Below are 25,949 nucleotides of genomic sequence, written 5' to 3' on the forward strand. Positions count from 1 at the left end.
GCGGACTACCCGGACGCACAACAAAGGTAGAAAAAAAAACGCGATAGTTCTTAGCGCTGAAAAGAAGCAGTATAATGTTGTAAGTGAGGCGCGCATCAGCTGGATGGTGAGGCATGCGAGAACGGCTGGCGGATCCCAGGAAGACTCGCAACGAAGCTTAGTGGAGAAGAGCATGCATACATCGCGCACAGCAATAATTAAACTTCGGGCCACCTCTGCGAAAACCCGTCGGGAACCAAACTCCAAGGACAACTCTGAATGCTCGTTTCCCATGTCATTCACCCGTGCGCACAAGCTAGCGCATACGTGCCAATGCGGCTTTGACGAGTGCCCGAAAATTGGAGAACGGCACCGACCAGAGGCCCTGATGATAATTTCTGCTAAGTTGCCAGATTTAACTTTCTAAATGGTACGTTGTGTATCGATTTTATTTTTGTACAGTGAGCGTCACCCTTGAGTAGAGCGCTCGAGCGGCACACTTTCCTGCGTAAAAATAGACATCGCGTCGCAGCTTGTAGCTTTTAAAGGTGATGCCCGCGCGGAAGTAGAGACATACAGACCTGCCAGCAAGGTGATGGTAGAGAGAGGGTGCGGTAGATGGTCCTTGGCGATCACAAAATGAACAAGGGAGGGGAAAACCTCAGTTTGCTAGAGCCAACGTTTCGACAAGGGGACTTGTCTTCGTCTGGGCAAAGCGTTCATCATCGGCAGGGATTAAATAGGGCCTTCGCTCCGAAGAGGAAGGCCCCGGGGGTGGGGAAGGAAAGTGGTGTGGGAGGGGATGCGTGTCAGGAAGGGGAGGGAGGTGAATCATGATTCGTTAGGCTGCAATAGTGGAACAACTTATATCCGGGGGGTGTATAATGAACAAAAGGCTTTGAAGGGGCTGCGACGGGGGAAGGGGATGAGGCGCTGGGTGAACCTGCAAAACTCAGAGCAAGGTGGTAACGCACTTTGCGAGGGAACCAAGGGTTGCTTTTTAATTTCATTTCTTTCTGCGTTATGCATACTGCTCGAGCACTTTACGCAAGGATGATGCAGACAGTACATTGAAGTGTCTGCAAGTGATAACAACACAGACGAATCGAAATCTTACTGAAAGAGAAGAGCATATAAGGAGGACTTCCCACTAGAACGGCCCTTAATAGAGTGAGTCAGTTACGAGCTGAAGGATTATCTTTAATAATTTGCCTAGCCCCCTGAATTTACTGCTAAAAAAACGAACTTTTATGAAGCCAAACGCGCGATCTGCCTCTGCTCACTTGTGAACAAAGTGGAAAGCCGGGAATGTCCGAATGCAGGAGAGGCTAAATATAAAACGGGAAAATAGTCCTTGCAAATTATAGCCTCGACTCGCGCTGCTTGTCTGCCAAAGCTTCTCTGCCATTAGTTTTATTTATCTACAAAGGCTAGGTTAGCATGGGTAGCAGTCGCCAGCGGACGTGGTTGTTAGTTTTGCCTTCTGTCTACATGTCTCACGTACACTCTATCTCGCCTTCAGGCAATCGTCACCGCCGTCCAAGCAGGGCAAAAGCCTCTTCCACTGATCTTCAGCTAACCCTGCCCTGCTAACTGCGACCACCCTACTCCCGCAGACTAATACCCCTGTCAAGCGCGCAAAATAAAGTGCACTTACGAAGAGTGTCACTTGCTAAAAGTGCACTCTAGCGCAGCTAAACCGCGTAACGAAAGTACACTCGCAAAAGTGCGCACTCAGGTTGGAGTGTGTTCACAGAACACACTTTGAGGGCCGAGTGCGTAGCCTCTTCAGCAGCGACTTCGAAGGCAGAAATGCAGTGCATAAAATGTGCTTCTTAGTTGGAGCTACACGTGAAGTAAGACCACAAAAGACCGAGACCAGAAGCAATTCCGCAGCAAGCCGCCATCTTGTATGTTTCAAAATTCTGGACAGTCTTGGCTTGTCCTGGCTCTTCTATTTTAATTTTTTTTTTCATTGTTAAAAACTGTTGAAGGTCGTTTTATTTGCGCTCTCACGTCGAACAGTAAATTGAATTTTTTTTCTTTCTCCTCGGACTTTTCAAAAATTTTGCTCATTTTCTGTCTCATTTCTTTACTACTAGTGCACTTTGCTTTCCCGCTTAGCACCGCGTAGCCTAAAGTATCTCTCCGGATGCCGAAGCGCACTCCCCGTAAGTGCACTTAGCTTGCGCGCTTGACAGGGGTGTTAGTAGTCTTACACCTGACTCTCTGCTTACGTTTTCCTTCTCTTGGAGTCCCCTCTGTTTACACACAGGTAACCATCAGTTATCTTCCTTCGCATTACTATATGACCTGCCCATGCTGATTTCATCTTCTTCATTTCAGCTTGGATGCCACTAACTCGCGTGTGTTCTCTTACCCAATCTGCTCTCTTTCTGTCTCTTAACGTTGCACTCTACCATTTTCGATTACTATATATCTCTCTGTGGTGTACTCGATTTAATTTCAACCTTTTTCATTAGCCTCCACGTTTCTACCCCGTAGGTGAGTACTGGCAAGATACAGCTACTGTGCACTTCCCCCTTGAGGGGTATTGGTAACCTCCTATTCAAGGCCTGAGAGCGCGTTCCAAATGCGCTCAGCCAAAATCTTGTTCTCCTAGCTATTCACACATTAAGGGCCCAGATCGCATTCATTGCTTGCCCTATAGATAGACATCTTCCCTTGCTACTGAACTTTAGCCCTTATCTATTTAGCGTTGACTGTTGCCCAGTTCCCAAACTGCTGATCATCATTTTAGGCTTCTTCATAATAGTGTTTAGTTCCACTGTTTTGTTTAGGCCCTCAATCACGTGATGCAGTTCCTCTCCACGTAGGTGCCGCTAAATGTGCAGAAACCACAAGTGCAGTAGCAAAGATGATTGCTGCTCTGTTCGAAATAGTCACCGCCCATCGCAACACAGGACCGCGCACAGGCGCTGCCTGCGACGACACGCAACAGATTCTCCGCGCCGGTTGGCCGCGGCTCCCGCGCACTTCGTTTACTGTCGCCGCCAAGCTTTCGCCGAAAAAGAGGCAACGGGCCAACGTTGCTGGCGACCCGGCGGAGTTCAGCGGCGCGGAGAGCAGGTCGCAGTTCTGCATGGCTGCAGTTCTCGGACCCCCGGTCGTCACAGCAACGCGTCTGGGGCTCCACATGAAAACCCCGGCCGCGCCGCCGGACCGCATGCGGCGACCGAGCCAGCCGCGCCCGAGCTGCGTGCGCCGAAGCTTCAGGTGAGTGGGCCGCCTTGCGCCGATCCCGCCGCAAAGTGGCGACAGAGGATGGTCGTGGAAGCGTGTTGTGTGCTCCAGTATTTCGTGCGCGCGCGAAAGTGCAGAGTTTACTTCCAGTGTCCTACAGAGAGACCCGAAGAGAGACCATATACACTGTATTCGCGCTTGAGAAAGCGGGATGGTTTGTGTGCGCTTTGTGGCTTAACATTGATACCCCTTAATTTCCGGAAAGGGCCCGAGTCAAGCCTCCGTTTCCTGGTCTTCAACGTTCGGTAGTGGCAAGGTTTAGTCAGGCCGAAGTCTCAAACCAGCCAAAAAGAACTAAGAGAACTACAGCCAACAAATAGACGCCACACAGAGAAGAACACTCGTACACAGCCTCGAGTACGTGTGTTCTACCCTATGTGGAACATGTTTGTTAGCTGTAGTTATCTTGAATCATAAATCGAGTTATTCAGTAACAAGTTCTTCTAAAGAAACAACTGGCGGCCAGTAACGCATAGCAGCAGGCAGCTGCACTCGGTCAGTGCGAGCAGCGAGCAGCGAGCAGCGAGCGTCAACTGCTACCCTGTGCTGACATTTAAACGCTTAAGAAGGAAATCACTGAAGAGTGTGGCTCATTTGACGGAAGTGTCAAGAGAAGCTGGCTTATAATAGACACAAATGATCCTTGGCGCACGGCGCCACTTCTTGAACGACACACACGGATTGTGAATTCTTAACTCGGGCAGCGATTCCCCTTCTAAACTCGCACTCGGCCCGATATAATGCCCAAAAGTGAGATTTAAGCCCACTTATGGTGGAAGTACATTAAAAGCAACTTCATCTCTTGACGCGACAGCCCTGATGCTAATGACACGTCTCATCGAGAGAAGGTTAACAGGAGACCGGTTATATGAGCTTCGCGCACGAGTAAAAGCGTTTAGTACTTAGTGAGGAGCGCGGAATATTTCTCAGAGAGACGTTAGCAATGTGTAACATTAGCACACTGTTAGCATCACATGAAAACAACGTTAAGCGAAGTTTCCCAAGGGCTGACAGGGGTTACAACAATATGTATGTGATTTAACGTCCCGAGAAGCTATGAGAGACGTCGTAGTGGAGAGCTTCGGACTAATTACGACCACCGGAGGTTCTTTACCATGCAGTGACATTGCATAGCACAAGGGTGTTTTTGCATTTCGCCTCCATCTAAGTGCGCCCGCGGCGTCCGGGATTCCATCGCGTAACCTTGACCTTAGCGAATGAATGCTGTAGCCATTAAGCCACCGCGGCGAGTGGTTAACTTGAATAATGGAAGAAAAAATATGCAGCTAAACAACAGCATCGTGCTTCTAGGAGACAACATTTGACAAAAAGCGCTGGCTTGTTGAGTAAGTAGCAGGCCGCTTTATGCCGACTTCCATCGAAATTAAGCGAGCAACCAGATTTATGGGTCTGACAAAACTAAAAAGACAAACCGCATCAAGCTTTTTTTCCAACACCTTTCGACCAGCTGTTCACTAAAACTCGAGTATAGAGCGTCGTAGTAGAAGCGTCTACCAGCGTGCAGGGACTACACAAGCTGAACATGCAATCCATGACCGCTTCCTTTAATGGCGTGCGCACGTAAACAACGCCTGTAGCTCAAGTGCAAAGGGAACTGTATTAGGTACGACGATAGAAGGATGAACTAGAAAAACAAGCTCACGCCTTGTATCGGGAATAAACTACATTAGTGAATAGCTTCGTTTCATGGTTGATGAGGCGAGCGTGCGATCCGGGATTTGGAAACCGTATGTTGGAAACCCAGATTTGGAAGCACGCACTGATATTCGGAGACATCGATCACGCCTGTATATTCGTGCTGCTTCGGACAGGGCTCCGTTAATGCGATGGTTGTCAAGAAACACTCTGGCACGAGTCTGATTTCCAAGCACTCCAAAACTATTCGAAAAGTACTCATATGCTTTTCAGAGAAGCAATCATTTTTTTCAACGCGCAGTAAGTATTCTATTTACCGCATCGCATTGGAAGATATTCGATTAGCTTTTCTCATATTTCTAATATGCGCACATTCCTCTTTGGAACAAATGGAGCATGGCCAATGACGCCATTTCAGATGTTGCCAAATGTGTACGCTCTGCTGCGCACCGCACTGTCTCTTGCTAATTGCTAATACATACTGTAAGGTCGAAGACGTATACAAGACCTTGCGGTTACCGGAGCTAAACCACAGCGATCGCAATGGGTACACGGTCACGTGGGCACTAGTGGTCCATCGATGACCCGTGACTTTCACGTGGCCGGATGTTGACGGACACTGCGAGACCACCGGGGAGGGCTCCGTAAAGCAGCTTTCACTGTAAACAAACTAAGATAAAGGAATAACAGGTTCTGACAATTTTGCAAATGTCGCACTTTAGAGGGGATCAACCGGGCATTCTACCCTTTTTGCTTCACGCATTTATTATTTTTATTTCTTACGCGTTGCGCACTCCGGTTTGCTCTGTGCGCCTTGTATTTTCCGTTTCTTTGTTCTTTTGTAATGAGGGAGTAATTACTCATTAGCATACATCCAAGCGCAACCAACGGCTACACGCGAAAGCTATACAGCTTCCATAGAAACTTTGTAGTTAAATGACAAGTTCCCCAACATAGACTCTCTCTTCGCTATCTTTCACATCCTTCCTCTTCCCTCTCCTCCTGAAGCAGGCACGCGTTTCCAGCCTATTCCTTTTCGTAGTCACCATTTTTCTCTTGCCTACGTTTTGAAACAAGTAACGATAATTGCAACGCACGAGCGCTTTGAAAAGGGTTGAGAAGAAGGAAAAGGGAGTGGGGGGGGGGGGGGGGGGGGATGGAGCTCCCTGCTTTCCGAACGTCGCTTGGTGAGCAATAGGCAAACGAATGCAGCTGCGAAACCGCGCGCACGTGGAGGAAAGGCACCTCCAACATTTATGCGCTTGCGTGCGAGGTGGGAGGCACGCAAAGAAGCGTTGCCTGAGCTCACGCGCGTGTGCAGAGAAAAAGACACGTGAACAAGGACTGATGACACTAGCCCCTTGCGTTGCGCCTGCTTTACGTTGCGTGCCTTCTCCTTTGCTATGCACATAGATATATGCGATCAACTACTCCCATAACAGGCCCAGCCTGTGATTCGTCCGCTGGTATTGCAGTGTTCTGCGGAGAAGATGTGAGAATTTTTTTTCCCAGGGAAAGGGAGAAAAACGATAGCCTGGGTCAAAAACAACTGTGTCTTTTTACTCTCAGAACAGTAAAATGAGTCAAAGAAGGCCGTGCACAAGAGAATCGTGATGTTTTCAGTATGTTACCAACTTCAATAGGAAAACACTGATTCGTACCCCAGTGCTTCAGCTGCCTTAGGACTTAATTTTTGAAAAGCTCGTCAATGCAGTTGTTGAACACCGCTCTAGGTTTTTATACTATCATAGACAGCACTGCCGCAAGGATCCAGCGGTCGTAAATTTATTGCTACCCTTTTGCCAAAAGCGTGTCTCCAAGTTACCCAAATCCGTTTCTATAGTGAATGGTGTAGCTTGCTGATCCCTTAGCCGCCGGTTCGAATCAGACTCCATCCGCCGAATTTGCTGAAGGTGAAACGCAAACGTGCTTGCCCATAAATGAATAAAGAAACCAACAAATAGCACAAGCGGCTCAAGAACATCGCAGATCATGCAGACACATGAAAGGCCAGTAAACAAGCACGGTTACCCCCCCCCCCCCCCCCCCTTCGTAAGGGTCGTTAAGTATCGCGCGGTTTGCACAATGTTAATACAAATTGCAAGTACGCATTTTCAGTCCCGTCAGACAGTGATCGAAGTAGGGATGTATGGAGAGTAATTGTGAAGCCTACTGCCGCTGCTTCTTCACCCCGCACTTGTCATACTCGCCTTGCCGCGGATGGGAAACAACGCACGCTTCAGGTCTAATCTTCCCTAAGCCAAATCAGTGTACACCACAGAGCTCTGCCGTCATCATGCCTGAGCAATGGGGGTAAAGAGAAGGAAGTGGTCATACAGACTTTACACAACAATGACTTCCCGTCTCACCTGTCGTCAGCACGAGTCCGGAAAACTGCCCTACTCTTCGTATAAAAACGCTTAAGCGCAGCAGGACCGCTACACCACCATAAAAAGAGGGCGTTGACTCGCTGTAGTAAACGGTACTACCCAAAGGGTCAGCCGCAAAGCATTTATAGGAAGGAAGCACCACTCCATGACTTTGGTTCAATAACGGGTAATTCCGCTTCCGCTTTCGACGCGCACTTGTTTACACCGTTCAAAGAAACGTTTAGTGATCCAAGTTTTCATCGTCGCCTTTTCCACTTCCGGCACTTCCATTTTAGGGCCTGGGTGGCTGAACTGAAAACCTTTTTCTTTTCTTCGGTTTCACACAGGCCCTGAGGAGCACTAAACGTAAGTATGTGGGAGGTCGGCTGGCATAGGTCAATGCCCTCGACGCCCGTGCGTAGAGGTCTCTTCCACGAGTTCGATGCCCTTTCCCTGCGAGCTGCACTGAAAAAATTGATTGGAGATTCTGTGAAAAACTTGGATGGAATTTTCCAAGCCTTGCGCGTTGTGCAGAACTGCATGAGCATGGCTCTATGTTTGAAGTTCATCTGAGCGTCCAGTTTCTCCCAGTGAAAGCTAAGGCTGCAGGCTTGCTCAGGAAGATACACTATGGCATTTGTTTATTTTGCTACACAAATAGTAACCCGATGTCAATAACAGTACTTTTGGTCACAAAGTCCCGCGCATGGTGCGCAAATTAGGTCGCTTTGTGTCAAATACGCTGCATTTTTGGTATGTCCTGTCTTAGCACACACTATCACGGCAGAGCTAGCCTGAGTTCAAACCACAAGGTTCACATACGTGTGAGGCAGCTGGCTTCGAGCCCATTGTACGGATCTACCTCAAGACTTCGCTACTTTGCGCCTTTCTGTATTCTGTTGCTATCACAGTTGGCAAACTGGATTGTAAGAAGTGCTGAATAAATTTATTTCGCGCACGACGTTCATGCTACAATTGTTCTGCATATGCGGCGTCTACGGGAGCAAACTTTCGCATAGTGCGCTTATGCTCGTGTAGGACGATATAGAGAGTAGCCGTGCTATTAAGGATACCAAAATCTCGTGTAAAAGAAAGTCTTAAAAACTAATGAAGGTCTAATAATACAGCAGCGTGCTCGGACATATATTCGCTGTGTTGTCGATGTACAATATTTTCTGTGAAGCGAAAGTTTTCTGAGCGCCAGATATACCATTAAAAAACAAGAGAAAATTTCAAGACTAACTGCAGCACCCTGCAAATGAAATCCCTTCGTTGTTGCGTGTAACCTCAATACTGTCCCATGTTTCGCATGTGGAACAGCATATCTAGTGTCTCATCCATATGCTAATCTGAATCCCCAAGAAGATATTGTTGACTCTTGAGAAAGATTTGAGTTTCGAAATGATCGCGTTACACTTTCTCTTCTCTAGTACGCCACGTGTCGTCAAAAAAGAGCTCTTTGGACATTACGGCACTCACCACGTGCACAGGCTTGGCTCCCCAGAAATGAGTTTTAGAAATTGCCATTGGGCCTTCAGTCGTCGCGCTTCAAACTTTGTATCTACGTCACGAAGGCTCTCGACAATTCTAAAGCGGCACCATTTTGGTTAAATGGGCGCAATGATTACAGGGATGATATTCACGCAGTTACAGTGATGAGGTGGAATGTACGCGTGCTCACATTTAGTGGTTAATGATTGCATGAGCCCCTTCCGCTAGTCCCCACTCCCACACGCCGCTTGTCAAGGCAGGACTGCACAGCGACCACGACTGCTGTCTGCGTGACTGCGAGCGGATCGCCCGCATGGCGTATCTAGCCAGCACAAGTATATTTAGCCCAGTTCTCCCTTGTGCGCATGGTCCAGTGCGATACGCGTGTGTCACTAACCATGCATATTGCTAATGCGAGACTGAATGCAATGAGAAAGTTCTTCCCAGATCGCGGTCAAATCCGCAAAGGTGAAAGTGGTCGCGGCCTGAGAGAATCTTCTGAGTAGCCATCATGCTACGCATCATGCAGAAAAGTTGAAAAAACAAATTATACCCGGAATTCAAAATGGGACGGTTGCCTGAAAGGCAACGTACGAGAGTTTTAGAGTAGTCGAGAGGCACTAGTGTGGGCGTATACCCGATTACCAGATGCCTGCTGGGCGCATGCAGTGGTGGTTGCACAGTCAGATGGGGTGCACAATTTCCACGGCGCGTGTGCACCAGGCATCCCATTAAAACGTATAGTTGCCCGGTAATCCGGCATACGTCTATGCTAGTATGTATCCGGTGCTCTAAAACTCTCTATTGAGAGCCATATTTCTTTAGGCACTGCCAAGAGCAATCCAATCCACGCCGATTAGGGGTCAGCAGCGGACTGGAACGTAACAAAGCGGGTCAAAATTGAGTGCAGAACTGCCTTCTAGAGCTCTGTAAAGAACCAGCGTGGTTCTGGTTATCATTTAATTACGCAATACGCGACTTGCAGCTCAGGTTTTGCAAAGCGGAATTCTCCAACATGTTATGCATGTAGCAATTAAGCTACGCAAATTCTTGTTGCCAGCTGTCTTGGAAACCTACACCGCAGTTTATACCGGTCCGTGCACTATTATGAACGTGATGCATAGGTCAGCAATAGCAGAATTGTCTCTGAGGTTTAAGAGGACATCGAGTTATCCAGCTCCGTGGTTGGGACCTCCTCACCTTATTAAACGCATGTTCTGTAGTACGTGTCTATGTAGTCGCATAGTTTATTATATTTTTTTCGGTGTTGAAAGTGATCCTATGAGAATTCGGATATCAGCTATGAAAGCATTTATGCCAGCGGGGCTGGACCTATACTTTAACAAAAATGCTGTCTCTCTCGCTTAAGCCGCCGCGATGGCTCAGTGGTTATGGCGCTCGGCTGCTGTCCTGAAAAACGCGGGTTCGATCCCGACTGCGGTGGTTGCATTTCGAAGGAAGCGAAATTCTAGAGGCCCCTGTACTGTGCGACGTGAGTGCACGTTAGAGAACCTTAGGTGGTCGAAATTTCCGGCGCCCTTCACTACGGCGTCCGTCATAGCCTGAGCCGCTTTGGGACGTTAAATCCCGTACAAAGAAACAACCTTCTTGCTTAAAGAGTGAACACGAAGATTGACAAGATGATGATAATTAATTTTATGCCTGAAGGGCATTTGTGGCACAAGGTTGTTTTTGTCTACTCAAGGTAGGGTCAGAGGGAAGCCCAGGGAAGCACCAGTCCATGGGAAAGCATGTACCCATTGCACCACTGATGAGAACCCGGGGGCACTGGGAATCGAGCTCCGCATCTTTCGTATGTGAGGTATTTCCAGGAAGAGCTTTTAAAGTAATAGCGTTAAGGCTGCCGTTCTGGATTAATTATCACAGCTCAGTTTGCACATTCTTGTCAATGAACTCTTGCACACTGCAGTTTATGCACATAATGTTACTCTAATTAGTATGGCACTAATTAGGACGTCTCTAGCTCACTCCACTAATTTAGACATTACGAAGCTTCAAGTTAACCCAACACCACACACATCACCCCCTCCCGCCAAGCCGCCGCGATGGCGCAAAGACCACTCTCGAGTCGTCGCGGCGGCTCGAGTGGCCGGAGCGACGAGCTTCCAACAAGTCGGAAATTTTTCGCCGCGACACGCCGCTCAACCGCTGATTCCCTCATTCGCTTGCACATGAAGTAGCCTTAACGCTTTCGCGTTAAAAGTAGCGGTGCATGCGTAAACTTCCGCCCATTCATTGCTTCACAAATAAATCTAGTTTGTGCACATATGCAACTAAGGCTTTCATAAAGCAAACAAAAGTGAAAACAGCGCGAAAGAAGAAGCCCGAAGGCGAAACGAGGAAGTGACAGGAAAGAGCACTTCCTCGTTTCGCCTTCGGGCTTCTTCGTTCGCGCTGTTTTCACTAATGTCAGAGTGGACCAACTAGCCCAGCAAAAGGTTCCGCAAGCAAACAAAAGATTGTATATCTAGTTTTTAGCTGATTTTATAAACAAGCTCATTAGTTGTCTTGTTTTTTGTTGTTGTTGGCGCAGACATTTCGAACTGCTTTCTGGAAGAAAAAAAAATGCTGGTGGTTTAGCATTGCTAAGCACGAAGTGTTGTGCGAAAGCACCGTTTTTTGCAGGTGGACAACACCGCTACGTACCTTAAAGCGCGATTGAGGTATCCGCTGACCCAGGTATTCAGTTATGCGTGTCTTCAACATTTCATCGTCAATGCCAATTTACACAGTTTACTCCGACGGCCTATGCTGCAGTGCCCCGTTTCTGCAGCAATGTTATCAACGCCAACGCGTATTGCTATAGTGTCGTTTTTCTGCCCCAACGTTGTCCACTCCGACGCATGTAGCGCACATGTCTCTATCACTCCCTCCACACAGCTGAAAGCGCGAATATTAGTTTGATAGTAGTATTAGTTGATGAATAAGCAGATATGTGATGCACAGCGCGAGGTGTTCCAGTATAACACGAGGCGTGTTCGGCTGCGACGATAGCCTAGGGCTCTCGCCGCAGTAACAAGCGAAGCTGATATTCGTGCCACCGCGTATTCGAATGCCAGTCACGGATGTTTATTTGATTTCTATTTATTTATTTATTTCACTTGGCACAAACGCCCAAAACTGCAAACCCACAGGCATCGCAAGATCTAGCTCAGGGTTTACCCGACAAGGACCAACTAGTCCGAACAGGCTATATTTTTCATGTGAAAAGAGTAAATATTTTTTGCTCAGTTATAGAGTCAAATAGGGCCTGAAGGCTACTTTAATCATTACATATTTTCTCTAGGAAGGAAATGCGACAGAAGCAATTGAGGAGAAGCAAAGTAAAAGCCGGAAGGAGACAAATAGTTCCGACTAAAGCTTCTGCTGGCGACATCTGGGCTGTGCACAAAAGCCGCAGGAGGCACCAACGAGATCGCCAGTCAGTATAGAGACGATCAAAGGCACGTCGCCCACACGTTCTCACGGTGACGTTTGCCCTAGCTCCTCTTCAACACTTTGTGTCTCCTTCGGCGCCATAAAAAGGACGACCCAACTGCCTGCCACATGCAGCGGCAGCGTTGGCCAAGAAGGAAAGCCAGAGGAAATGGGGTGGGAGTGGCTTTCCTGTGCGCACTGATTCTGGGCCGGCAGGCACTCCAGTTTCTCCGATAGGAGTCAGCGAAAAGGTGCGCGCCAACTATCACCGAGCCACGCATCCCCCCCCCCCCCCCCCCCTCGGCCCGCTTTAGCCGCTGTGTATCGTTTTGTGCGTGTGTCTGTGTGTGTGGCTAGGCATCATTGGCTTCAGCACTACCATTTACGGACACAAAGAGACAAAATAATGGCCTGCTTATGGTAGCTCTTTCAAAAACTCTCTTTGGCGAACTTCCGTTCAATAAAGCCTCGTTCTTTCGAATCTGACGAAACCGACGCACATGTTGCAATTATCAAACAGCCAAAGTAGCGAATGGACTGAGAAAATGGCGAACAACTCGCCTTTATTAACAACATTTGTTTTTTAAGAGGGCCAAAGAAATGACTCCCTCTATTTTCTCTTAATTTATGTTTCGACCTAAACGTGAGCGAAGACCACTAGGATTCTCGCTTCATTGTACCACAAAGTACGCAAACACGCTGGCTTGTCTTTGCTGCCGGTAGGTAGGCTTGAACTGAATTGAGAGAGAAAAACGGTTCAGTTTTCGGTTGATCAAACGGCATGACAGTTGCACCTCTCCGATTGCGATGGATTCTTTGTAGGACCTCTTGTGTCCTCATCCATGATTAAGTAGGGGCTTAGTATCCATTTTACCGCCACTATTTTAAATATTTCGCAAAATTAGGCACTGTGAACGCTTCCAACAGTTTCCTGGATGGTCATGCTGTAACGATAACTTTCTTTTAACCAAGTATTAAGCAAATGAACAAACTTGACCTTTATGCTGGATGTCCGAAATAAAATCTCCCTCAATTGCTTTTTCGTGAGCACTGATCAAGCTGAACACAAACACACTAGCCCACGCACAGACAAACGTGTGTGTATGGGCCCACATCAACACACCAACATGCGTGCACGTGCGCGCGCACGCTCGCACGCACGCATAAATGAATATAGCTTGCACGCACCCAGAACCTTCAGCGTAAAGAATTTCTGTCGCGTTCTTTTCTACGAGGCACAGCTTTGTCCGTGATTTTTCATCAAACAGGTGCCACGTTGCGGCCGCTCGGCGATCCACTGAAAGGATGGAAGGCGTAGTCAACATCGGGTCGTCTGGTGCATACTGGTGCTGCACGCAAGCTTATGCAGACGTTGTCATCGGAATAGAATTAGAAATTGTGTTGCGTGTATATACGGTTAGCTAGCAGAACGTAGCATGCGGTAACGAGATGCAGTAGCTGCTCAATATTATTCTGAGAAGTCTTTGATGCTAGCGACACAAATGGACGGGAGCTTTCGGAATAGGAAATTCAAACTTTTATTTAGGTTTAGATATAGATGTGTTTTTTTACTTAAAGAACATTTTATGTATATATGTAAAAGATTAAGATCCGTAGCACCATATATATTCATAGTTTGCGTGACAGTGCGAACACCGATCTTTTCATAAGGTGTAGAAATCTTTAGGAGAGAGCATTCTTCGAGATGGCATAACTGACCACGTAGATTGTTCTGACAGTCGAAGAACAAACTGAGCAAATTTGAACACAGAATAGGTACAAGTATAGCATATGAAGAAATCTACACGAAGCACATGCAGAAGAAATTATGAAAGCAATTTCCAAGGTCAATTTTTATCAGCTATATGTTTACGCTGTATTGTCCTGTCGATAGTATTACAATGAATACAGAACACTGGAAACCAAAAAAAGAGCTTTCAGAAAAATTGTAAGTTGTCATATTCCACGAATGTACACCGATTATTGGAAACGAATTATAAACTACCAGGCGCCACATCTTTTCACCAAATTACCCAAGGAATACATGAAACTTAGTAGCATCAAAGAGGTGAAAAAGATTTCAAAAGATTGCGGCTTTCTTCTTTAATACAGTGCATTTTATATAAAAGCTGGTTATCTTTCCTGCATTGAATCGAAAAGAAATCGTGGGCGTATTCTGAACGTAAAGTGAATGCTCGATGCTTGCTCCATCGCGTTTTTTTTTTTCTTTTTGCCCCGAGTCTGCGCTCTCCTTTTTAACGAAAGTGAAATAGTCTTATCAACATGCACGCGTCCAGCGTGATACAGGCGACATCTTGGGATGGCAAACGGCAAATGGGCGCTACCAGCTGCGAATCTGATCTCTTGGTTAGGCAGTCATCGCTCTCTGTTTTCGTAAGCGCGGTGAGTTGAGTGACATTCTGAAAAAATATGCTGTAAGCTATCAGCTCAAGATATTACCATGCTACCAGCTGCATAAAAGTGTCTGCAGCTCGCCCTTTTTCGCACTTTACTGTTCTCCGCGTAGCTTTCTTGTGTACACTTTCATAAATATTTTCAGGCTCAATGTTTTCTTACTGGCGATCCACAGTGGCGCCTAATAAATGGGGCATGCTGTTGTGATCGCAGGAACAGGATTGAAGCCGAAATTCCATTCCCCGTTATTAACTCGCACGCCTAGCTAGTGGGCCGTCCCGCCAGAAAAAGTGTAAAGCGCTTCAATTTAACGAGTTAGGGATAGAACCGTTTAGTTGGCACTTTATGGCACTTCAGAGCTTTAGCGTTTCATTTTTGCTTTTTTTTTGCCCAAAAGCCCCCGTTTCCCTCTATTGCTTAACAAAGCTTGCACCTGAAGTCGCATGAAGCCGGCATGGGGCTCTAAGCGCGCAGAAAAAATTCACAGCCTTTGCCTTCCACGCCAAGTGAAGGCAGGCAGAAGCCAATGCCACGCTCTTGCCCGGGGCATGGCTGTCTTCTTGCGCGGAGGCTACATGGAAGTGTGACAAGAATCTGTGTCGTATTTAATTACAAAAAAGTATTTTTGATGCATGCAGATACAGATTACGAAATCTGTGTCCTCGCCCCATGTGTGCACAATTCTTTCTCATTTTGCGGCAAGACTGATATGGAAAATCATGCCACATTACCACTAGCACAGCCAGGTTTACCTGAGTGTACCAATTCATAGACGCACGCACGACTTTCTGATTACTTGACGCACTGCCACGACCAAGGTATTAACCGGAGATGGGCCACTTCCTGAAAGTGAACTAAATTTGCTGAATCAGTTCTCCCGCGTTTGTATATTGTGCATGTACCACTGTGAAATGTGCCCGCCGCCATAGGAAGCAGGCACGCCAGCAGTAATATTACAAATCTGCCACTCTCCTCCCTTCTGTATTTTTGCTTTCCTGACAGTCCTCGGCATATGGCATCCTTTCCTTTATCATAAGAATATCTTTCTCTTCGACAGGACGATCAGCGTCTTTAAGTTACTGGAGGTTAAAATTTTAGAACGTTTTAGATTCTTTACGGCATTAGCAAAAGTTCGCCAAAAGAAAAAATCTCATGCTCACGACGAACGCAAGCACAAAGACTTATTTACGTGTGCCATATTTTGGGGAAGCCAGAAACCCCTGTTAAAAAGTGATTATTGTAATTAGAGGTATTATAACATATTAACATATAAAATGCGATCACCGCCAAAGTAAACAAAAACTGTTGAAGAGTCATTTAAAATATTAAAGCACATGAACCTAGAAACTATTTCCGTTGATAAAAAGAAAGCGGTGTCTTCGCATGTTCTTATCTTTAGTCGGAGTTCATTTCACATTGCCATTTTTTTTTTAACTGTTGGTAGGAAAAGTTACAATGGTGGAAAATGAGGGCGATTCTGCTTTTAGTTGGCGAAACTTTTCCCTCTGTCCTGTAAATCTCAACTTGTTGGAAACAATTATGTAGTTGAATCGCTGTTTCTACCTCGGTCTGGAAAGAAACCCTCTTGCTGCCGCTTGAGACCCTCGTTATCTGCTCTGCTTGGAGGTTTTGCCTCACGCAGGCTCCCTTCCTCGTTTATTTATCGATCAGGCACTCCTTTGCTCTCCATCGTTTCCTAGTCGTTCGTTCTTAGAGGCAATCTCAAACGTTCCAAGGGTGCAAGTATGCAAATACATAACGTGATTGCGAAACTCGTCTGGGCCGAAGAGCTCGCGATAGTCGCAGGGTTTTCAGCACTTGCCCAACAATGGAGTCTGTGTGTGTGGGCGTTCGCGCACTGACTAACGAAGCAGTCGCTTCTGCACGGCGGAATAAATGGCACCTTTTCTCGTGTCGTCACATCAAGAGTATTTTTGCGCAAGATTCGTATACGCACCTTGTCGCCAACGGCGCACTGTACGAGCCCGTTTTCCTATTCCGTTAACCACGGAATGAAATTCCTGTTTTGTAAGAACTCCCTCAGGCAAAGAGAGTATTCCTTGTTTCACCCTTGTCCAACAACGCTATAGCGTGCTTAGTTGATTTGTTTTTCAAAGTTCATTCCGTTGACTAATAATACCGGGCGTGGAAAGGGCAGAATGAGCACTTCAGTTGTATGTGAAGACTGCCCGCTGCTTTAGGAGGCGAGATGGGTTCAATACAACGACTCCTTTTCCTTGTTTCACTCGCTAGCCAAAAAAGCGGCGTTCCTTGAGTTTTTTTTTTCTTTTCAGAAGTGCAATTTCTTTCACGCCGATAGGATGACAGGGAAGTTTCAGTGCGGCGACTATAAAATAAATGAGGTCGCTGTCTCCGACACAACTGCGCTCCTAATGGTTTCGTCGCCGCAACTCGGAAGGCTTCCTTTGCAGTTTTCAAACGATGGACTGAAGAGCAAGTTCGCGCATTTCATCGTTTTATAGAAGTTAGTGAAAAATAGTCTCCATTTTGTTCGTGCATTTCTTCTTCCGACAAGAACTTCGCCCTTTCAACGATGATCACTTGAGAGGGAGGCAAACACGCGAACCGACTTTATGGCAGTATCTATTACAAACATTAAAGAATATGAGTGCTAGCTAACGCTTCGAGTACTAATTACTAACATGTTTTAGGGATAATTCATCCATGTCCACCTCACATGCAGCTCGCTGATCGCTGTTGATATGTTCCAAAAAGCGACGTCGATTGCACAATGCAGAAACTGAGGCACAGAACAGGTTTTTAATTACGAAAGTTGCGACAGCATGCCACCAAACCAGCATGCGTACGACAGTGAAGAGATAACATATTAAGGCTTGCGAAATGATTCTATTCGAGTCGCAGAAGTCCCGCCTTTCCGCTAAGAAAGAAACTAAGTTATCTTAAAACGAACCAACTTATTATTAGGTTTTGTAAACATCTCTGCGGCAAATGGTTCGTTTCCTTTCTTTCTCTCGTGTGGCTGAGAATTTCAACACGCGCCATGTTCCGGAAGTTTCTTCTTATCATGCTTATCTTGGGGTCTGGCGCCTCCAATGAAAGTATATTTTTAGATGAAGTCTAAGGTTTGACGAAATCTCGTCTGGTCAGGTAGCAGGGTCATAATTAGTACCAAAAAAAGGAAAAGCCGACCAAAGGTGAACAAGGCTTCTATATGGAAGCCGAAACGTCTACATTTTTTTACCCAAACCTTTGGTCGGCGTTTTTCTTATATTCTTAGACATTCGCAATGAGTGCATGAGAGCTTAGTTAAGTTTAAATGAAGCACATACAGACACTATATATAGTGCATGTTTCTGTCATTATATGTACCTTGTTGAAGTACTCGAAGTTTTCAAAAGTAATTTCTTGACGGTTGTAAAATATTAGCCCTCAGAAATTTACTTCCATGCATCAGACTGTTTTCGAATGTAAAAACAAAATGGATTAATTCACTAGTTTTTGCAGCAGGCACTTCTGTTTGATGAGTTCCTTTTCTTTCTCACTTCTGCGCAATATATCAGAACGCCTGAACACTTAGGAATTGCTGATTTACTATCATTAAAGACAACAGTGATGCAAGGAAAATAATGTACGTAAAATAAAAACAGGCCCACTGAGATGTCCTTACCCCCATGTGCACATATCGACCTTAAAGGTTTATGGGGTTTTTAACGTCCCAAAGTGACTCAGCCTGAGGGAACCCCGTAGATGAGGTCTCCGGATAATTTCGACCACCGGGAGTTCTTTAATGTGCATTTTTCATCGCACTGTACACGGGCCTCTAGCATTTCGCCTCCATCGAAATGCGACTTGCATGGCCGGGATCGAACCAGAGTCTTTCGGAGCAGCCGAACACCATAACCACTGAGCCACCGCGGCGGCTTATCGACCTTAATGGTGAGCTTTCAGTTGGATGAAGACGACATACTGGATAGACAGCGCAAGGTTACTCGCATATATCTCGCGTTTGTCATTAAGCAAGCAGCCTGCAATCAGTAAATGTCAGACGCCTGAAAGCAACGAGGAAACTGGACGAGATACATGTTACGACAAACCACCACAATTATCACGGAGTTGCCTCGAAGTCTCAATGTCCTGACAGTCTAGCCGTCCAAACTATCGAACTAACCGCTTTTAAAACTGCGCAGCTATCTCGAACACGGAAAGGTTACTCTATAAAAGAGCGAACAGTCAGTTGTGTTGTTGAACCAAAATGATGCTCTTTTTGGAATCGCTTATATGGCACTATTGCATTATGAGTTAGCTTCCACTACTGCTGAATATTGTAAGCAACGTGGACCACATATTCGTCTTCTCGTCCAAATCCTACAGTTAGGGCACGATGTTCAGTTTGTTATTTTGACAGCAAATCTTCCTAACTAGGCCAAACGGCTGGTGCCGTGAGTGAAACCTTACTCGGTTATAGCTGCGACCATCACTGGCGAGGTCACCGTTTCCGAATGTGGTTGCTTCCATGCGCGCTGCGAACTTTACGAAAAGGATGCCCGAATCTTCAGCAACTTCACCACGATGACTGCTCTCAGTAACCGGCTTTCTTTCATCAGCGTGACAATACGAGCTCCGGCATTCCAAAATGGCCTGAAAAGGGGACGGCCTCGAACAAACAGGACGCGTGAAAAACACTTCTGCAAATTTCGTCATGCGCCAGATAATCGGCACGGCAGCGTTGCGACAGAGGACACGCGACGCAGTAAAGCGTTGAAGCTCATAGGCAGAACCATCTAGGTTGCAACAACACCACTTGGCCATGCACATATGGTCCTATCCCTGCCAAGAGGTAGCCGCATGGGCTGCTATATAACCTACCGTTGGGTTCATAAAACTACTTAAAAGACTTTCTATCTCCAGACTCAACCGACTTCGTTGCATGACCACGGTGCAGCGCTACTGGCTACTGGAAGCGCTCAACGAACGGATGATAGATGCCAATGACAGTTCAAAGCATTTAGATCAAGAGGCTGCCAGTCCGAACTCAGTGATGGCCGTGAGGTCTAAGGCATCGAAAAATGAAGCTGCGCATCAAAAAATGAAGCTGATGAAGCGCTACTTCGAATCACGCGTGGTGCCATAAGTATGGCGAAATTTGTTCTCGCCTTGCTGTCGTCTCAGTGAAAAAGTTCGTGATGTTTAGGATAGTAAGGGGAACAAACAAATGTATTGAATAAAAAATAGTTTCGACTTCAGGCTGGGACTATTTTCGTCTCAGTGACGAGAATCGATGCTGAAGGGATTTCGTGCTTAATAAGGCTTGCTTCATGAGTTGAATATATGACGGCTTCAACTCTTCCTACGGTTGGCTTGAACGCTGTGAACAGCGCAATGGAATTTGCTCCTGGGACGCCCTAGGGAGACATGGATCAAGTATTCGGACGCCGCGATGCGTCTTTGACAGTAAGCACAACATAACAATGTGCAGGCGATACTGCAGCACTTGACGGCAATTGGTGACACAATGACACCGGTGATAAACTTCAGCCTTGCGTTGCTTTCATAAAGATCGACAGCTAGTTCTTGGGGAGGGTACTGTGCGCACTAACTGTGTTTTGTAGCTGCGCGATTGTATTAGTAACTTTCGTCCAATATCAGTACTCCCGCTGTTTTAAAAGATAGTCGAAAAAATATCAAGCAGAGGTTAAATGAATATTTAAGTAAACATGCGCGCTGCTCTCTGCGGACAAGTATGGTTTTCACCTGACCTGTATTATTGCACGTATCTGCTGTGGTGCTGAAGGCCCAGTCATGTGACTTGTATGTCACCTTTTTCCCCTGTTCCACGGCAAAACTGCATTTGCCTAAATTTAGTTTAAAAAATGGTGGCCCACGCTTCTAGTGAATATAACGAGGTCCTGGTGAATAAATAATGCCGTAGGTCTTTTGCTGGGAAACCTCTGCCATCTAGTTCCTGCTCTAACTGCTGCATTGCTACGCTGAAGATGACACCATTTTGTTTTCTGTTGAAACTGTTGTCTTTTGTTCAAAATTGTTTAAAAAGGGCAATTTCCCGCGATGTGACACAGAAGATTACAAACCTACGCCAATTCAGCACATCGTGGCGCCACCCGGCGGCTGCGAAGGCTGCACTCCGATGACGTTCCAAAGGCGCAGTCAATTTATAGTAACGAGGTAGAAGATTTGATACATTTATTTGCGCTCCTCGTACCAAATATCCTGAAAGCCTGGTTAGAGGGCAAAAGATAGCGTTATGTTGGCACCAGAAAAATTTTATTCTATTTTTTTTAATTTCAAGGCGTTCCTGTTTGAATGAATATTGATTCATCTTCAGTAGGCTCAAGGTTATTGCGCAAATTCGCAATAATTTGTCAAAATACTAAAAATAACGGGGACGCTAGCAAGCCAAAGACTACACAGCCCCTTGCAGCCCTGTCATCACACGTGGCGTATTGATTAGAAGGGCAGTTTGATGGAGAAAAAAATATGAAAAAGAACCCAGGGACGCGATATGGTGGCGCAAGTAAAAAGTAAGCGAGGAGAGAGCCATCTTTTTTTTTTAATTTAATCCCCCAAGGAAAATTAAATGTGTCGAACTACGCCGGTGCATTTGCCTTCGCTCCCAGGGTGCTGATGAGCGCACTTTTGACACGGCAGCTCAGGGGAACATGGCGCTATGCGGTTGCTTGGTTTTGAGTACTTGGAAATGACAACGGGCACTTTCTTACAAATTGAGCATATTTTAAAGCTGGGAAGGCCCACCATGATAAAGTAAATCGATCGTGCTTGAATCAGTACTGCTGAATTCTTGTCCCGCCTAGCTACTCTAAACAAAGCTGTAAATTGTTCGTTCGGCCTCGGTTTATTTTTTTCTTTTTGTAACGACACTTCTCTAGTCTGCGGCCGCTGGAGAAGGTCAAGCTACTACAATCATTTTTGAGTATAACAAGGCTTGATGTCTGGCTAGTTGGCGCATCGCTTTAAAAGGAAAACTGCACTGGGATAGTGAAACAGCGACTCTTTTTTTGCTGTTGTATCTTGCCAGCGTGGTTTTGCTATGACACTTTCTAATGACTGCGACATGACCTTCGAGCCCCCTAATTCAGTGTGAAGGTCATGTCTCAGAAGTATGCCGTCATGTCTTCTGTGCTAAAAGTCAGACTTGCCGGAATGCTTTCGTTTCTTATGACGCAGTTCCCATGTGCGATAGATACTGTTTTTATAGTTTATGGGGGTTTTAACGTCCCAAAGCAACTCAGGCTATGAGGGACGCCGCAGTGAAGGGCTCCCGAAATTTCGACCTCCTGGGGTTCTTTAACGAGCACTGGCATCGCAAAGTACACGGGCCTCCAGAATTTCTCCTCCATCGAAATTAAACCGCCGAGGCCGGGTCGAACCTGTGTCTTTCGGGTCAGCAGCCGAGCGCCATAACAACAGAGCCACCGCGGCGGCATTAATAAATACTGCAATGATGTGCTTGTGACAGCAGCACTCTCTTTGACCTATTACGATTCGCGGCAGCTACATGCTCTAGTTTGGTTTGGTTTATGGGGTTTAACGTCCCAAAGCGACTCAGGCTATGAGAGACGCCGTAGTGGAGGGCTCCGGAAATTTCGACCACCTGGGGTTCTTTAACGTGCACTGACATCGCACAGTACACGGGCCTCTAGAATTTCTCCTCCAAAGAAATTCTAGCCGCCGCGGCCGACATGCTCTAGTTTCCACTTCTTCGTCAGTTAATCGATCTTAGCATTACTACGAATATTCTAACAAAGTTAGTCCGTCGCCGTATTCTAACTCAACTTTGTGCACCGAGGTGAGTCACATGAACAGCGCCGCATCCAGTACTAGAAAACGGAGTGGCCTGATCTGGGTCAACCTGTCCGAAACTGGTTAGGACGTCTCTATCCCATTTTTTTTACCGCTTTTCCTACCAATTCCTTTGATCTTGGCGACTTTGATCTCCGCGCAAGCCTCGCCTAGTCCTCGCGGAGTTGGACGAACCAGACCGGAAGTCTAGTAAATTTCTTATGCTGCATATAACCTGTTAGCCTAAACCTGTTTGGTACGAGTAAGTAAAGAGAGTGAGAAAAATAAAAAACACAACAGGGAGGTTATTCAGACAATGTTTTGAACACGACTTTCACTATTTTGTGTGCTCGTTCTTTTCCCGCTGACTCCTCTATGTTGAATATGCTGACACTCGACCCACATGCCACTCTTCATTTCAGCCTTGAGATGTTTACGTAAAGGAAAGAAACGAGGTCATAGAAAGAAAAAGCTCGGGAAGACCCGAGAACACATAAACTTTATACTTATTTGAATAGTCGATTAGACTCACTATACCTGCTCAGAAGATTAAGCTCCCTTTGTTCAAGTGGTGTTATTGGATATGTTTCGGCACCCGATAATGTAAAAATGCCGGCCTTTAAGGGCATCCGTCAACAGGTTTCTTTTACATGGTAAATGGAAACTTTGGGATATAAAATTTTATTTTACTGAACGCAGTACTGAACGCAGTACAGTTTACTGAACTTAACGACACTTTTAAGAAGGAAAATAAATTTGGGTTTAATATGCCGCACGCTTCAATTCTACTTGTGAATTCCCTTGCACATTTCTGACAGTATACTTTTGTATTTTTCTTTGTTTTGTGGGTCACGCCCTCGTCATCATTACTGTTTTAATTTTCCGTCATTTTTCTTTTTTTGGTTGTTGCAACTGACCTGTTCATTTTTGTCATGTGTATTTGTCTATCACGCTCTTGGCGAAGATTCATGCAGAAGTAGCTCTTGTCTTTTCGCCAGCTGTTTTTATAAACTGCAGAATTTAATGACAACCTCCTCCCTTCTATTGGTCGAAAAACAATGCTTTTGATTTCATTATCGATCAGAGCAAATGTTAGTGCTGGTTCCACGCATGTGTCCGTATACAGTGCTGGCTGAGGGATAGCTGCAACGTGTCAGCTGGTAGCCAGGTCACGTGGTCACATGCCAAGTCTTGCAACTTAGTGCATGCCGCGCATGGGAAAAAAAAACAGTCGATAGGAAGATGCGGCTGAAAGAAAGGAATTCCTTCAATGTTAGCCCTACATATCTGTTTATCGTGGATAGATATCTCAGCTTAAAGCGCAATCAGTACACGAACCAGTGGTCTTTTCTTCTCCAGTCATTTACTACCCAAATTTGTAATAGTTACAGAAAGCGCATGCAGTGATGCTGATAGTTGAGGATGTGCGCACGCCCTCTTAGAAAACGCTCGCTGTCATCGCGCCAGCGGTCGCCGGCGCGTCTGTTGAAGTTAGTGGCTCCTCCGTGCAACACTCGAGATGTAGTCCTTGGTGTCACAGCAAGCACTTTAAAAAAATCCTAAAAGTGGGGCGTTTGAAATACAGAGGAAATCTTTTCAGCAACACACTCTTTGCCGCGGCGGAAATCAGTTACTTAAAAAAAACAGTAATTCGAAAATAAACGGAGCTTTGTTAATTAACGTTTTTAGTTATCAGTTTGGTGGTTAGTGCCAAGAACGTGGTCGTAGCCCCGGACAAGACGATGCCATATCAGTTCTTGAAGATAAGAAATAGTCGTTGTCCGGTGCTTTTTTCCGCTCAAAACCGAAACTGAGCGCATGAGGCGCGCAGGAAATTGAGTCCATAACCAACGCCGCAAAACTGAAACCACCTGCACTGCTGTACCATGTCATGCGCATTCTTTTGCTTCGCCGCTTGGTGCAGGGAGAAGCATAGTTACCGAGGACTGCGTGGCCGTTATTTTTGAGAGCGACGCAGCAAAGCTAAATGCATGCCGCGGTACCATAAAGCAGGCAGGTCGAATCTGACGCTGTTTAGTCACTGCGACACGTCACCAGCGGACGTTGCGTTTGCTCTGGGCTTCCTGCGCGCCTTTTGTGTGGAATAGAGGTTTGGATTTCCTCACGCTACAAGGATTTAGAGAAGGTTTCTTTTTCCTTCCGAGATTAATATGATATCGCCTTGTCCGAGAGGCTACGAACTTACCATTGGCACCAACCACCTGGCTTTGCTAATTAAAAGAATGATTAAGAAGTTTTAATTAATTTGTAATTAATTAGTGTCATATTATATCTGACGTCGCCGCGGCAGAGAGTGTTCTTGAAGACGTTATTTCTATTTCAACCACCCGATTTTAAAGTAGAGTGCACGTCCTTCAATGTTTCGCATCTTGTGTCTTGTCCCACGTGCTGTTCCCTCACCATGCAAAAGAACCAACTAGCCCGCCAATTCGCTCTTCTAAAACTGTTTTAATATTTTTTTGAAAGTGTTCGCCGAACGAAAAACCCGGTAGTGAACTATACCATCGTCCTGCCGTGTGCCCACATCTAAATTGTCCTCTCAATGTGATAGCCAAATTGATTAATTAGGCTAAAGCTCAACATGGACGAAACATAAGATGAGGCATAAAACCGGAAGGCAATCACAGGCGCCTGTGATCATCTTTTCGTCTCAAGTTTCGTCTCTGTAGCACCTTAGTATATTTTTCTTGTGCTTTCTCATCAATTATCTGTAAGCGATAAAACAACAACACTAGTAATCTCCCATTGATCAACACCACTAATTATATTAAAAAATAGGAACATTCCCCTATGCTCCTTGGTTTCGGTGGCTGTTGGCTGCCTCCATATGAGCCTTAGTCTAGTTAGTCATGCATGGCCAACTAACCCGGCAACACTGAAACACATACTTTAATGACATAGCCTTAAATATATAGCACATAAGACTGCTACCCAATAAAGCCTCCTCGACATTCAGAAACTTTCCTTTAAAAAATTACTCCTCTATACATAAAGCTGCGAGAAGAGGCTTTTTTGTCTCTAAAAAATGAGCTTAAACAAGTAACTCATATGTTCACATGCTTACAAAAGTTTTCGGAATACGACTACTGCAACAACTTTCAAATTGCTCCTCTGTCTAAGCATGCGGCCATGAACTGAAGAGTGTGCTGTGCACTTCCCTGTCCGACCTGCACAATATACTACTTAATGCCTGACTGGGACCCTAGGCAGCGCGGAAATTCCAGTTTTGCGTGATTTCGCGGTGTCGAAAATTTTAGTGGGCACCTGTACGTAAAATGTTTACCTCACGCGCGGTTAATGAAAACGTTGCACGATTCTGGAAAACAACGCGCAAGGGTGGAGTGTATGAGGCGCCGTAAGCTGCCGTCTCCTATTTTTTATATTTGCATTCTTTTTCATGCCCCTCCCTTCCAAGGCGCGGTACGTCGGACTGCACGTCTTTTCAGCCACAGTCTGTTACAACTCCCAGCATAGTAGCGGGCATATTAATATGTACGGTGGTCGTCATCGGGCGCC

General features: G+C 46.0%; 1 protein-coding gene across 1 annotated transcript in view; it reads left to right on the forward strand.

Annotated features, from left to right (window-relative positions):
* Positions 1 to 3,181: 3,181 nt before the first annotated feature.
* LOC149349631 (uncharacterized) overlaps positions 3,182 to 25,949 on the forward strand; it is a 76,090-nt gene continuing 53,322 nt past the window's right edge. The window contains exon 1 of the mRNA XM_089576806.1: positions 3,182 to 3,216. The gene's annotated coding sequence lies outside the window, so the exon portion shown is untranslated. The remainder of the gene's footprint in view (positions 3,217 to 25,949) is intronic.

Source organism: Amblyomma mixtum, chromosome 3, assembly GCF_055824585.1.
Source record: "Amblyomma mixtum isolate Tamu chromosome 3, ASM5582458v1, whole genome shotgun sequence".
Classification (NCBI taxonomy): Eukaryota; Metazoa; Arthropoda; class Arachnida; order Ixodida; family Ixodidae; genus Amblyomma; species Amblyomma mixtum.